Source organism: Manacus candei, unplaced genomic scaffold (genome assembly GCF_025592945.1).
Source record: "Manacus candei isolate 608988 ecotype Guabito, Panama unplaced genomic scaffold, ASM2559294v1 h1tg000045l, whole genome shotgun sequence".
Lineage (NCBI taxonomy): Eukaryota > Metazoa > Chordata > Aves > Passeriformes > Pipridae > Manacus > Manacus candei.
Window position 1 is genome coordinate 1,663,042 of NW_026138093.1, and position 14,597 is coordinate 1,677,638.

The 14,597-nt window shown below is 54.0% G+C and overlaps 1 protein-coding gene and 1 pseudogene across 2 annotated transcripts in view; one reads left to right on the forward strand and one right to left on the reverse strand.

Annotated features, from left to right (window-relative positions):
- Positions 1-14,597, reverse strand: part of LOC127474809 (uncharacterized) — a 1,721,191-nt pseudogene that overhangs the window by 146,268 nt on the left and 1,560,326 nt on the right.
- Positions 1-14,597, forward strand: part of LOC127474835 (maestro heat-like repeat-containing protein family member 7) — a 181,565-nt gene that overhangs the window by 113,954 nt on the left and 53,014 nt on the right. The window lies entirely within an intron of this gene.

A 14,597-nucleotide genomic window follows, 5' to 3' on the forward strand; every position in this document is an offset into this window, starting at 1 on the left:
CTCGGCCAAAAGGCCTCAGTCCAAATGCCTCAGGCAAAAATGCTTCGGCAAAACGCCTCAGCAAAACGCCGAGTTCCCACGGGGCCACCAAGGGTCGTGGACAAGACGTGGACTGCAGTCGGGGGCTTCTCGCCAGCGCCGCACTCCTCTCCTGTCCGGTCGCCGTCCTGACGGACACTGACCCACCGTGGGCCACGGTCGTGCTGAGCACACCTGCTGCAGTGGGTGTCACAAAGGGCCCGTCTGTGACACGCTGCCGGCCGCTAGCCACAGGTTCCAGTGCTTGTTGACATGGCACCTGCCCCCAGCAACGGGTCCCAGGGAGCCACCACGCAGGCAGGAACAGGCAGGGTGTCCCTGGAGACACAGGTCAGCCTCAGCCCTGGGCACTCAGTTGCCCTCAGGGTATCTCCAGGCCCCACTTTGCTCTCATGTCTCCTCGGGACATCCCAAGAAGCTCCATGTTCAGACAGCCCTGCGTGCCCCCCGGACATCCCTTTCCTGTCCCCACACCACAGAGCCTGGCCTCAGAGCCCTTCAGTCACAGTAAATGCATAACGTTTGCTCAAGCTTAAAAGAAACCATGGCTTTTGTCACCTTTTTCTCTTTCTCCCACTGACCAGCAAGAGTTTTTCCCCACTCAACAGCTCTTCCAGCACCGGGTTGCTCAGGAGCCCTCCCAAGGCCTTTGCTGCACCCCAGGCCCCTGCGTGGCACCCCGAGCTGCCCCAGGGGTGGCTGAGTGACCCTGCCAGGTTGGTGGAGTCCTGGGGGGGCTTAGGGCTGAAGGGGGGAGGATGGCACCCAGGGGGATTCCTTGGATTCACCAAGGAAGGCCTAGACTAAACTACCCCAGGGATCCAGCTGGAAGGATCAGGCTCCTCAGCGTGCCGGGAGCTGTCACCTTCTGGCACAGCCCAGCTGAGCGGCCGCCTTGGTCCATCTGAGGGGCCAGGAGCTGTAGTCCTGCTGCTCTTGCCTCAGTTCTGTGTCTCTTCTACAGAATCAGACCAAAGAAGCCCCCAGAAGCCCAAAGGGCCCAGGAACAGCCCCTCTCTGACAGCCCCAGAGGTGCCCTGGAGCTGCCTGCCAGCCCAGCTGGCCCTCGCTGCCCACAGCCCAGAGCCCCTCTGCCCTGTCCTTCTTTGGGAGAGGCTGTGCTGGGGCCGCACTCCAGCCCTGAGCAGTCCCAGCTTTCAGGCAACATCATGGCTGACCCCCAGGACCCCCGTGGGTCGGGAAAAATACACAGCTCAGGGGGGGCAACCCCTACAATAAATAACACAAGTGGCCCTTGTTTTTCTGCTTTGCTCAATCCCAGAAGTCGCTGCTGCAGCGGGCCTGTGTCTAAAGCTGCTCTTTCCAAGTCTCATAGTCCTGGCGTTTGCCTACAAAAAATTGATGAATTTAAAAAAAAGAAAAGATGTGGCAATGCTCTTCATGAAGCCTTCAGCAGTCACCAAGAGTTCTGTTCTCCAGAGATTTCAACTATTTCCTAAATTCCACACTCCTGGCTTCAGGCCATGACTTGCCAGAGCAGTCCCAGAGCTGGCCACTGCCCAGAGATGCCCTGGGGCAGCTCAAGTGCCCAAGTGGGACAAGTGGCCCAGGGTGTGTGGGAGCCCTTTGGAGCAGGAGCTGGTGGGTAGGAAGGGTTCAGCTGGGGAGGGGCAGGGAATCCTCCCCTGCAGCCCTGCTGCCCAGGCTGAGGAGGGTCCTCTCCAACCCACAGCACATCGTGTGCCCTTGGAGGCTGGGCTGCCAGGGCTGTTCCCAGGAACTGACTGGCCAAGGTGAGGAGTGTCAGAGACTGAAATGGTTCATGACTGTCCTGGGTTAAAAAGGGTTTTCCCCTGGAGTTGGAAAGTGGTTAACCCCAGGAGGTGGTGTTCTTGGTGTTGACCCAATTAGCATCCCTGTAAAGTTAAACATATCACAACAGGCTGGAAAAGAAGAGATTACGTAACTGAAAGAAGAGCAGCAAAATTAAACATATCACAACAGGCTGGAAAAGAAGAGATTACGTAGCTGAAAGAAGAGCAGCAGCCATGGTCTGAGACCACGAGGAGAGAGAGGGGCCAGGGAGCCCCGCTGGGGGCCAAGACCCCCCAGCCCCCCTTCTGGGGCTGTAGAAAGTCGGAACAGTGTTAAACTGGGTCGAGTACTGTGGCCAAGAGCCAAGGGAGTTTTTCTCCACTGTGAGTGGGCAGCAGGAGCGGTAAATCCAGCTACGACTGCTGTCTTGAAGAGGAGAGACACTGCTGCCCTGAAAGTAGAAAGGATCTTTTCATCTTCCCTTCAGAACTTTTATCGGAGGGAAAGGAGGGATTTGATCTAATGTAAATATATTGCTTTTCCATAGGAGAGATAGTTAAAATTGTGTATATAATGTATTATAGTATTTATTTGTGTAAGTAATATACTGTAATATAATTCCCTTCCCCCCATACTGAGCTGTGTTTTGTCTGAAAACCCTCTCACACTGAAACAAACTGGGGGGGGGAGGGGGCTAGGACTTGGAAATTGGATTTTTGAGGGTCTCAAACTGCCAGAATGATTTATGCATTCTAGGATTGCCAGGCCACTTTTGCAGGCTGGGAAGAGGCAGCTGGACCCATCCCCCCTGCCAGTGCTGTTGAAGGTGTCAAGCCCTGAAAAGGCGAGAAGAACCGTGTTTACCAGGCCCCTCACGGGAACTCTGCGCGGGCCCAGCAGACCTTGGAGGCTCGAGGCACGGCCTGGGACACCATCCATGGATATAATTACTCATAACTTCTTGGAGTGTGGGGGCTTCCCTCCCCCACCCCCAATGGATCAAGGCCACCACTTCAACTGACAGACATTGGAGCTGCAACTCCCAAGTTCCATTGCTGGACCCCGTGCACGGTGACTGTAGACATCTTTCCACTCTCAGCTTTGCTTTCCTTTACTCTCCCTTACCCTTATCCTGCCTTTCCCATATGCATTTTCCCTAAAGGTTCTCTTTCTGCCATATTGCTGTAGATGAGAGATAGAGATGATAACACCCAAAATGGCAACATACCTGTTTACCTTTGAAACAAAAGTGTTCTAAATTAAACCCTACATATATATGTTTTCAAACACCGATTATTTAGTTTCATTTCACTCAAATCCACCCCAAGGGATTTATTAATAAGAACCTGGTTACCCCCCCCTGTAGAGGATTGGTTAGAAATGCGAGGACATATGAACATGGCTAAGGCTATGGATGAGCTGCTAAAGTATAAGACGCAGTCTGACTAGGCCCATGAGAAAGTCTGAGATAGCAGGGCCGTGAGAAAGCAGCAGCGTCCTTGGGTATCCTAAATTGAGCTGAGAAACAGGAGCTGGGCATTACCAAAACAGAGACACTTAACGAGCCACCTGTGTAAACAATGAAAGACAGTTAAGATGATATCACCACCTAACTGAGCACCAATAATGAGCCTAATTTCTGTAATATTCATGAACCTATTATAGAGTGTATATTAAGCTACTATCAATCTACAATAAACGAAGTTCCTGGATTCTCACATTGAGGTGTCTAGAGCTTTCCGTTGCGACGTTATTACTGGCGCCCAAACAGGGACCAAGTGGGGGTCCCTAGGAGGTCAAGTCGGATCTCCTGGGTTGGAGTCAAGTCGGACTCCCGAGAGCCAAGTCGGGTTCTCGCAGCCGTGGTCGGACGTAGGAGTTTCGGTCGGTCTTGCCGTGCAGCACAAGAAGGCGAAAGGGTTGAACGAAAAAGAGCTCAACTTGCCGCCGCCGGACGCCTCCCTTTCGGGGATTTCGGACGGCGAAAGAGTTAAGTTCCGCGTTCCTAGCAACGAAATAGTTGGACCCGGCGCCCGGGACGACTCCTGAAGAAGGAGGCCCGCCGACAAAGCCGCAAAGTCTCGTGGAAAGGGCTGCACAAAGCGTGGTAACACGTTTTTTAGGTAATAGAGGGACAGGCGGCACTATCATTGCTCCAATGCTTTCTGGGAAAGCGGGGAGTTAAGACGAACTGGCTTTGCGGCAGATGCTGCTTTCATGTAAGGGCCAGGGATATGAAGCGAACACTGTAACTGCCTTTACTATCTCTACTTGGAAAGAACTTAGTGATAAACTCTTTACTGCTGCCTGTAAGGGAGAAAAAGTTGCTGCTTCCCTCCTTACAATTTGGCGATTGTTATCTGGAACAGTCAAAGGCATTAAAGCACAGTCTGAGGACATTAGGATGCTACTGGATACCATCATACGGAGAAATCGTGTAAAAAGGGAGTCGAGCGGAGTTGAAGGGAGCCGGAGCGGGACCAGAGATCACGGAACGGGGCCAGAAACAACGGAGCGGCCCCGCCAACATGAACGCGGTGCTGGCGTCTCGGCAGTGCATATCCAGGATGATCGGAGACGACGGCTGCGGCGTGAAAGTACTGCTGATGGACCAGAGATGAACTTTACGAACACTATGACTGAGTTCCACCTTAAGACACTTCCAGCTTTTCATCTGAACTGTGCAGCGGGACTGCGCTGCACATTTGTGGCTGTGTTCATGGCGCTGGGTGCTTGCGCCGGGCAGCAGGGCAGTAGCGGTGGTGGCGCCGCCTGCGTGTCCCCGGCTCGGAGCGCTCCTGGGTGACGCAGAGCCGGGGGCCGGTGATATCGCTCGGAGCGGTGCGCGGCCCCGGCTCGGAGCGGTGCGCCTGAGTGCGTGCGCGCCAGTGGCCCCGGGCGCGGCGGGCGGCGGGGGGGCTCTGTGTCCCCCGCACTGCTGACAGCCATGGTCCCGGGGGGTGTGCGTTCCCCTTCCCTTCTTTGCAGCGAGTGGTTTTTCCCTGGTGCTGCTCCTCTTCCTAGAGTTAATGACGGTAGCAAAAACATTGGGGGGTGCAGTCGGGGGAGGGGGAAAGCTGTTTCTCTTTTTCCCCGTTACACCAATCACCCCTTCTCTGAAACGTGCCTGTTTGCAGCTGTTCTCTCCCTCTCCTATGTTTTTGTCTTTTCTTAAGCAGACCCTGTGATTAAGTTCTTTCTGCTGATCTCTCTGGGTGAGCCCAGCCCCTCCTTCCCCTCCTTCGTCCTTCGGCAATGAGGAGCGTGGGGGGAGGCAAAGACGGTAAAACACGGAAAAAAGGGAAAAGAGAAAAAACAACTTAAAATTAACAATATCCCAACTTATAAATCAAATAAGATTGCATTGTTTTTACAGCAATAGGTGTTAAGCATGCAGTGTGCTCATGGCATTCTCAAATGTTTTCTTCAAAAACAGAAAGGGAGACTGACGAAAAATCCTTTGAAGTAAGATTAGAAATAACGCGACATCCGTGCTTAGCTTTTGCATATTGCAGAAGGTTGTTAAGAATTTCCTATAGTTTGCCATTTTGCTTCTCTTACATGAAATTTGGCTGTTTCCCCCAGGGGCAGGGTGCAGGAAGAAGATTTGGAGACAGAACGATGAGACAGAAGGGGATATAGTCTTCCCCCTGCAAAAGTAGCTTTATTGCCTTTATGATAAAATATCATTGCTCTATAAGAAGCGTTGAAGATTTCCAAGATAATATTCTGTTCTTTCTTGCTGTATTTGTCTTTTACATGGAGAGTTATGCAGGATTTGCAGATTGCTGATGGCGGCTATGCCATAAATTTCCTTTGAATTATGAAACTGACAAGAAGTGCACAGCCAATGACCACTTGAAAATGTGTGTGTGATTGAGGAGTGTGTCTGAGGTGGCCACCTGAATGTTGTGTGAAAGAAAAAAAGCTACATGAATGTGTGAATGTGTAAACTTAAAAATACTTTCTGCCGATGTCAAGATTTTAGAGATGTGTAACGTGATTCTGTTGAACCATAGTGATTCCTTATTCTGAATGGGCTCTAAGTTATACAATGGATATTGACAGTTATTGTAATCTTAGTAATAGCTCGTGTTGTCTTTTTTTGTATTACTAGACGTGTAAATACTACGGCAAAGAAAGCATTGTTGGCACAGAATAAAAACGGGGGAAATTGTAGAGGATTGGTTAGAAATGCGAGGACATATGAACATGGCTAAGGCTATGGATGAGCTGCTAAAGTATAAGACGCAGTCTGACTAGGCCCATGAGAAAGTCTGAGATAGCAGGGCCGTGAGAAAGCAGCAGCGTCCTTGGGTATCCTAAATTGAGCTGAGAAACAGGAGCTAGGCATTACCAAAACAGAGACACTTAACGAGCCACCTGTGTAAACAATGAAAGACAGTTAAGATGATATCACCACCTAACTGAGCACCAATAATGAGCCTAATTTCTGTAATATTCATGAACCTATTATAGAGTGTATATTAAGCTACTATCAATCTACAATAAACGAAGTTCCTGGATTCTCACATTGAGGTGTCTAGAGCTTTCCGTCGCGACGTTACCCCCCCTTCTGGGGTGGGTGGTAACAGACCCCTTGTAGCAGGATGTTCTACCTGGAAAAGAATCTGATGGGAGAATGCAAGCACTGCAAGCTCTCTGTGGGGAGTTACTGCTGGTGCCAAGGGGTTGGTTTAGTGTTGAATTGTGCCAAACCCAACCTGGTTCCCCAACCTTTCAATCCACATCCTGCTTTTGGAAGCAGAGTTTGACAGATCAGCTGCTCACTGGCCTGGGAATATGTGACTGGAGATCCATCACTGGATAAGCATAAAAGCCCAGGGCCAACTTTCCTAGAGCAGATTCTTCCACAGACTTTGTTGAAGTGTGTGGAGTTTCTGCTGTGAAGCAGGGACAGCTCTTGATGGTCACTGCATGGGGGGTAAAAGAAAGAGAGAGCTCTGCCTTGATTTATTTCTCTCAGACCCCGCCGGGCCCTCCCCGCTTCCTGCCGGGATCGGACACCGCCGGCGGCCCCGGCCCTGCCGGGCTCCATCAGCCTGAGCAATTGCTGCCAAGGAGGGGCCGGGGGCTTCCTCTTGGCCTTCGTCTCCCTGGCGCTGGGGCTCGGCTTCTACCTGCGCCAGAAGGTGAGTGGGGTCCCAGGGGGTCGTGTGTCCCCCCAGAGCGTCTGTGCCCCCCCGGGGACCCCCCACCCCGCTGTCACCCCCTTTTCTCTCCCCACAGAGCTCCTGAGCCGGCGGCGGCCGCAGCCCCTCCCCGGGGCCTCGGGCCCAGCCTGGACCCCTCCTGTTCCTGTGAGGATTTTGGGGGGGTCGTGTGTCCCCCCATCCCTGCTTTTATTCTGACACCACCCAGCTGCTCCCAGTGATCCCAGTAAAGCTTCCCAGTTCTCCCCAGTCCTGGTTATTGGGGGGCAGTGGGGAAGGGGCATGGGGGAATCCCAAGGGTTGGAGTTGAGTCTGGGGGGGCAGAACTGGCCCTGGGATGGATCGGGAATGGAGACCCCTCTGTGTTTCTCCGTGTCACCCCGCTCTGGAGGGGTTTAGGAGGGCACCTGCCCCTCAATGGGCACCCAGCTCACCCCAAAAGGTGCTGGGAACCCCCCTGCACTTCCCCAAAGCACCTCAAGAACCCCCAAACACACTCAAAGCCCAGCCAGGACCCCCTCCAACCCCTTTGCTTGGGGGACTTCTCTGGGCACTGGTGGTGCTCGGAGCCCTCCCGGTTGCAAGTGAGGAGCTCTCAGGTGAGCGGGGGGTGGGAAGGGGGCAGTCGGTGGGAAAAGGGGGTTCAGAGGGGACAAAAGGGGTGGTAGGACCCCAAACTGAGTGGGAGGGGAGTGGGAGACGCCAAAAGTGGAGGGGGAGGGGCACTGAGGTTTGGGGCGTGATGGGAAATGGGTGGGAGAGGTCAGAAGAGTGGGGAAAGGGGAGGGTGGGACCCCCTAACTGAGCATGAGGAGGCTGGGGAGTGAGGGGATGATGTACTCCAGGTTTTAATGATGGCAAATCAGATCTATTGATAGAAAGGAATTATTTAGGGTTACAAATGATCAGACAAAAGATCTTCATCAGAATTATTTACTGCACAATAGAAACACTAAAACTACCAGGAGTACAGGATAAGATAGGACAGTGCTCTACACTAAAGCAATTGTTCAAGCAATTTAACTCAAGCTGGCACAAAAGCAATAATTCTTAATTAAAAAAGGATGGAACTCCCCCAGACCAACGCTCGGGGGAGATCTCTGCTCTCAACCTCCAGCAGTGACCTTGGGGGGTCCCCAGCCAAGGCAGGAATCTCCACACACCCCCCAAGAAGGGTTCTGTTGGAAGATGCTGCCCCTGGGAAAGGGGACTGGCCCTTTGTGGTCAAAAGGGATGGACTGACAGTCACTGGACTCCAGGGGTTGCCTCAACCATCAGGGGCTTCATTTGGGGTGGAAGCAGCGGCCGAAGCTCTTCCCGCAGTCGGGGCACTGGTAGGGCTGCTCTTACCGGTGGGTCCGTTGGTGTGTGGTCAAGTTAGAGCTCTTGGTGAAGGTCTTTCCACATTCCAAGCATTTGTAAGGCCGTTCCCCAGTGTGGAGGCGCTGGTGACTGCGTAGGGTAGAGCTGTCAGTGAAGCTCTTCCCACACTCCCCACACTTGTGGGGCCTCTCCCCGGTGTGGATGCGCCGGTGGGTGATGAGGTGGGAGTTCTGGTTGAAGCCCTTCCCGCAGTCAGTGCACCGGAAGGGCCTCTCATCCGTGTGCGTCCGCTCATGCAGGAGGAGATTCCCACTGCTGTGAAACCTCTTTCCACATTCCGAGCACTTGTAGGGCCGTTCCCCAGTGTGGTAGCGCTGGTGGGTGATGAGGTTGGAGCTGTTCCTAAAGCTCTTCCCACATTCCTCACAGAGGTAGGGACGTTCCCCACTGTGGATGTGCAGGTGTTGGATCAGGTGGCAGCTCCGGCTGAAACTCTTCCCACATTCCCCGCACGTGTAGGGACGTTCCCCAGTGTGGATGTGCTGGTGTCGGATCAGATTGGAGCTCTTGCTGAAGCTCTTCCCACATTCCAAGCACCTGAAGGGCTTGTCCCTGCTGGGAGGCTGCTCAGGGACCACCAGCTCAGAGCTCCCCCTCAAGAACCAGCCACCTTCCCAGCACAGGCTGGCTCTTTCCTCCTCAGAGCACCCTGGGCTGACTTTGGAGCCCCTCCTGCGGGGGGATCTCCGGCCCTTTTCCTCCCCGCTGCCTTCCTGCGCCGGGGAGCCCTTCAAAACGGCCTCTCCCACCAGGGTCTCACGGGGGGATTTGTCCTCCGCGCTCTCCGTCCTCAGCTCGGGGCCTGGGGCAGGAAGCAAGAAGGACAGGCAGGGGATTTGCCTCTGGCCCACAGGGAAGGCCAAGGACATCCCCCCAACTCCGGCCCCGGCAGGACGGCGGCGCCAGCGGGGTTGTCCTGCAGCCGGGGCCATGCTGGGCTGACAGAGCCAGCACAACACCCGCCCAAAGGGACACTGACTTCCTCCTCACCTGCCTGGGGGGCCCAAGGCATCTTCCTCTTCCTCGCAGCCTCCTCCTCCATCCGACCAAGCTTTGGGAAGGACAAATCCTGATGGGGGGGAAAACAAGGGCTGAGCGCGTTGGCTTGGGGGTTCCTCCTGCCCAAGTCCATCTCTAGAACTCACCGGGCATCCTGTGTCCATAAAAACCTCCAAACCACCAAGACTCAGCCCAGAAAACCCCAAATCATCGAGATTCAGGCAAAAGCCTATAAGAAATAGTGAGAAGACTCCTGCCCCCCCAAACTGAAAAAAGTTGAGATTCACCTAAAAAATACTCCAAAATATGAAGATTAGCCCAAAAAAATTCTCCTAAGATTTCCCCTTCTCTGGTTTCCCCCCTCTAGGGTTCAGAGAGTCTCCCCTGTCTGGGATGCTGGGGGTTCTACCTAGAGATGCTGGGAGTGTTGGGGGTCTCAAGGCTCCCTTCTCCTCTGATTCTCGCTTTCGGGATGCCGCATTCCCAGAAATTCCCCCTCTCCAGGTTCTCCACTTTGTTGTCCTAGGGGATCCCAGGGGTCCCCAATGTCCAGGCTTCCCCTTCTCCGTGTCCCCCCTCTCCAGGCTCTCAGGGCTCTCAAAGCTCCTCCCTATCTCCAGCCTCCCTCGCTCTCCAGGGATCAAGGCATGGGGACACCGAGGCACCCCCACGGCAACCCCGCTCCCGCTCTCCCCACTCCCCTCAGCCCCCCCTCCCACCCCTTTCACATCAGCCCCCCAAACCCCGGCTCCACCCAGCTCCCTTTGGGGGTCCCACCCGCTCTTTTCACTTCTCTCTGTACAAAATTGCTTCCCAATATCCAACCTAAACCTCCCCTGGCACAGGTCCAGACCCAGCCCTCTTGTCCTACTGCTGCTTCCTGGCAGAACAGCCCCACCCCCACCTGGCTCCAACCTCCTGGCAGGGACTTGCAGACAGTCAGGAGGTCTCCCCTGAGCCTCCTCTTCTCCAGCCTCAACACCCCCAGCTCCCTCAGCCTCTCCTCACACCACTTGTGCTCCACTCCCTTCCCCAGCCTCGCTGCTCTTCTCTGCTCCTGCTCCAGCCCCTCCAGGGCCTTCCTCAACTCAGGGGCCCAGAGCTGGACACAGCACTCCAGGGGTGGCCTCACCAGCGCTCAGTCCAGCCCAACAATCACTTCCCTGCTCCTGCTGACACACTCTTCCTCACACAGGTCCCTGGTTCTGCAGGAGCTGCAGATGCTCAAGGGGCAGCAGGACCAAGTCAGGGGCATGGGGGGGCCCTGGGGGGGCTTTGGGGTGCGGGAGGGTCCTGGGGGAGCTGGGGAGGGGCTTTGGGGATTGGGGGTACAAACCCGCACAGACCAGTACAGACCAGTACAGACCAGTACCTCCTCACTGCTCCCCAAATCTCTCCTGGAGCTGGGCCACCTTGTCCTGGGACACCTGAGCCCCGCCACCAGTGCCCTCCCAGTACAGCCCAGTGCCCCCAGTACAGCCCACTGTGTTCCTGTGCCCCCCCTCGCCCCCCCTTGAGTCCAAACTAAAGGGAGAAGGGAAAAAACCTGCTGGTGGGAGAGCTGTTGCAGTCTGGTCAAAAGTGGTGATTGCAGTCCAGTTGAGGGTGGTGGTCTCAGTCTGGTTGAGAGCGATGAGCTGCAGTCTTCCTCTCCTCTGGATCCCAGGAGTGGTAGAAAAGTTCTGAAACTCCAGGTTTATATATTCTCCAGTTCAGGCAGGAATGGTCAATCCTTCCCTCAGAGCAGGGAATTCCATAAAAGGAATGGTCAATCCTTCCCTCAGAGTGGGGAATTCCATAAAAGGGTATGAGGATGCTCAGAGTGGGGAAATTCCATAAAAGGGTATGAGGACAGGAACATCCCCCCACAGGCAGGCCCTCCCCCCCCCTTGACAAGAGTTTCTGGGAAATGGCATGGAGGGCCATAGAATACACAGGTTTGGGCTATACCTATCCAGTGATGAATCGGTCCCAGTTGTTCTAACTAGGACACCACTGCTCTAATTCCAAGCCAGAAAAAGCCCAATCCCAGAACTCCAGACTCTTATTTGTCCTGCAATACCCACCCCAATCCCAAATCTGTATTACCTGGATGAAAAGCCAAGCTTTAATCCTAACCCAGCCTAAAAAACTCTTCCCCTAATCATGAACTACACACTGCCAGCAGAACAACAAACCTCCCAAAGTTCTGCCTAATCCCCACCCTGAGCTCTAAACCCCAAGCCCTGACCATTCAGCACCCCCACAGCCCTTGGGAGCAGGGCAAGGACCTGGAGGGCCCAGAGCAGGCCCAGGGGGTTGGCAGAGGAATGGGAGGTGACCTGGATCTGCTCAGCTCTGCAGTGACCCCCAGGAGAAGGGCCTGGGCTCTGGGAGGGATGTCCTGTGGCACAGGGGCTCAGGATCCAAGTTCAGAAGGCCAAGTGCCCATGGCAACAGCCAGAGCTGGTGCAGAGACATCAGGGAGGGTCTAGAAATGCTGCTGGGAGGGGGTGGGAAAGCAGGAGGGGTGTGTGCAGCCGGCAAGGCCAGAGCAGCAGCAGGGCCAGGCCAGGACAGCCTGCAGGAGAGATGGCCAAGGGCTCTGGCAGGGCTGCAAGGCCCAAAGGCACCCAGGCCTTTGTCCCCTTGCCTCTGGCAGCTGCCTCTGCCACTCAGGCCACCACAAGCAACTTGCCTGGCAGGTTCTGCACTTGGTTTCTGCCTCGCCCCTCCCTCAGGAGCCTGGCAGGGGTTGACCAGTTTTGGGCCTTTGTTGTTCCTCCCCCTGCCATCCCAGTGCCCCCCAAACAGCCCTGAGCCAGCCGGGAGGGACAGGATCTGCTGGGCCAGGGCCTGGGGCTCAGGCCTTGGCCTTTGTGCTCCACAAAACCCAGGCAGCCTTTGCTCAGCATTGCAGGGGCCTGCCCAGAGTCTTTGTCTGCCTGCACTCCTGGCCTCCAAGGAGCTGCTCCAAAGAGTCCCTGGGGAGGCTTTGGCAGTGCCTGCCCTCAGTGGGGCCCAGCAATGCTTCAAGGCATTTGGAGTTGGGCTTCTGACTTCTTCAGCAGCTGCTTCAATCTTCTCTCAGTACCTCAGGATCATGGGCTGGGCTGCAAACACACTGTGGGGCTCATTAAAATGCAGAAATCCCTCAGGATCTCTTTGTTTTCCTTTAATTGTCTTCAAAGCAGTTTCAAAACAAGTCTTCGAAGTTTGTATTTTTTTTTTAATTCAGTGATGGCTATTTTTTAGTTCAGAGAAGAAGTGATAAAGGTGTTCTCCAAGTGATCTTGATGCTGAGTTTCTTCTCAGGAGATCCACACTGACCCTGTATGATCAACCTTGCTCCTCACCCCCCAGCCTCTCCAGCTCTGACATGACCCATCTTGGACTGACAGCTGATGCAACTTCAAAAACACTGTGGGACCCATTAAAACATTGAAAAACAAATTATTTTTCTTTCTTTAATTGTTTTCAAGTCTTCAAGACATCAACAATTAATTAGAGTTGTTATGTAGTTTAGCTAAGGAGGAAGATTTTAAAGTGGAAATCACGAAAAATATATTTTTTGATGAAACGGGATGATTTACACAGAACCTTGGGATGCAAGAGGGTCAGGGTGCAAAGGATTTAGATTCAAAGACAAGGGGGCAAAAGACATTAGTAGCACTTAATCATTGACCAATCAAACAATTATCAAGTGGTTCAATAGCATTTGCTGCAATTTTAACAGTGAATGAACTATAGATTCACAATAACAACATTCACACCACAGTCAATTCACACCCACACCCAGGCAGAGATGTGTGGACACATCAAGAGCTGGGTGTGGAAAGGTCCCTCTCCCAAATTCTCCTTGTTGTCAGGGAAACACTGCCACAAATCCCTTTGTGTTTGCCACCAGACAAGGGTCACAGCTGGAGGAGTGTTTGTTGAGGGGGATCAGAGTTGTCCTGGGCATCAGGGACAATCTTTGGAGTGTTGCAAACTGGAGGGTTCCCGAGCTGGGAGAGGCTGCCAGAGGTGTCCCACTGAGAGGGAGGTGCTGGGGAGCTGCCAGGGCCTCCCTCAGCACTGCTGGGTGTGGGCTCCCAAGGGGTCTGGCTTTAGTTATCTGCTGAATTTCCATCCTGGTGTCAGGAATGACTGGAGTTTCGAAACTATTTGGAAATTGTATCCAAACTGTTCCATTTGGGTTACGATTCAGGTAGAGAACATTCCAAGGTTTTCAGGGGATGACTGATTATCCTGTGTTCCCCAGCTCTTACACCCATCCCAGTCAGCTGGATGGTTTATTGACAATGTGTCCCGAGGGGCGGCACCTCCGATGCCATAGAAACCCCTCCCCTGGATTAGGAAACCTTTGGAATTCAGGAGTTGTTCCAGTGGAGCATGAAAATGAACAGCACTTTTCCCAAAGCCCAGCCCCAAGCAGAACAAAGCCAGGCCCCATCAGTGTCAGAGCAAAGGTCCCCCATGGCTGTGTCCCTGTGGCCGCTGAGGCGGCAGCGCAGGCCCGAGGCGGTGCCGGGTCCCGGTGCAGCCGGGGCAGAGCGGCGGCTGCGCGAGCGGCAACCCCGGCGGTGAGTGCGGCAGCCCCGTGGGAGCGGCGGCTCCGGGCACAGACGCCGGCGGCAGCCGCTGTGGCTCCTGGAACCCAGTGGCCATTGGGACACTGCAGGGCCTGCTGGAATCCAGGGGCCGCTGGGACACTGGGGAGCCTCTTGGAGCCAAGGGAACCCTGGGATGTTTTGGAACATCCTGGAATCAAAGAGGCATTGTGACACTGCAGGGCCCCATGGAACCAAAGGAACCCTGAGAGTTTTTGCAACCTCATAGAATCAAGGGGCCATTTCTGGCAGGATGCTCTGCTCTGATAATACCTAAACAATGGTCAGAGAATGCAAACAATGTAAGCTCTCTGTGGCGAGTTACTGCTGGTGTCAAAGTGCTGTTTTTAATGTTGAATTGTGCTAACCCCAAAATGCTTCATGAAACTTCAAACACACATCCTGCTTTCTGAAGCAGGATTTGACAGATGAGCTGCTCCCAGGCCTGCAAATATGTCTGGCAGTCAAACCCTTGATAACTATAAAAGCCCCGTCCAACTGTCATGGGGCAGATTCTTCCACAGACTTCCTTGAAGTGTGTGGAGCTTCTGCCATGAAGCAGGGACAGCTCTCCATGGTCACTGCCCAGGGGTTAAGTGAAAGAGAGAGAACTACCCCCTGTCGTTGTGGGATG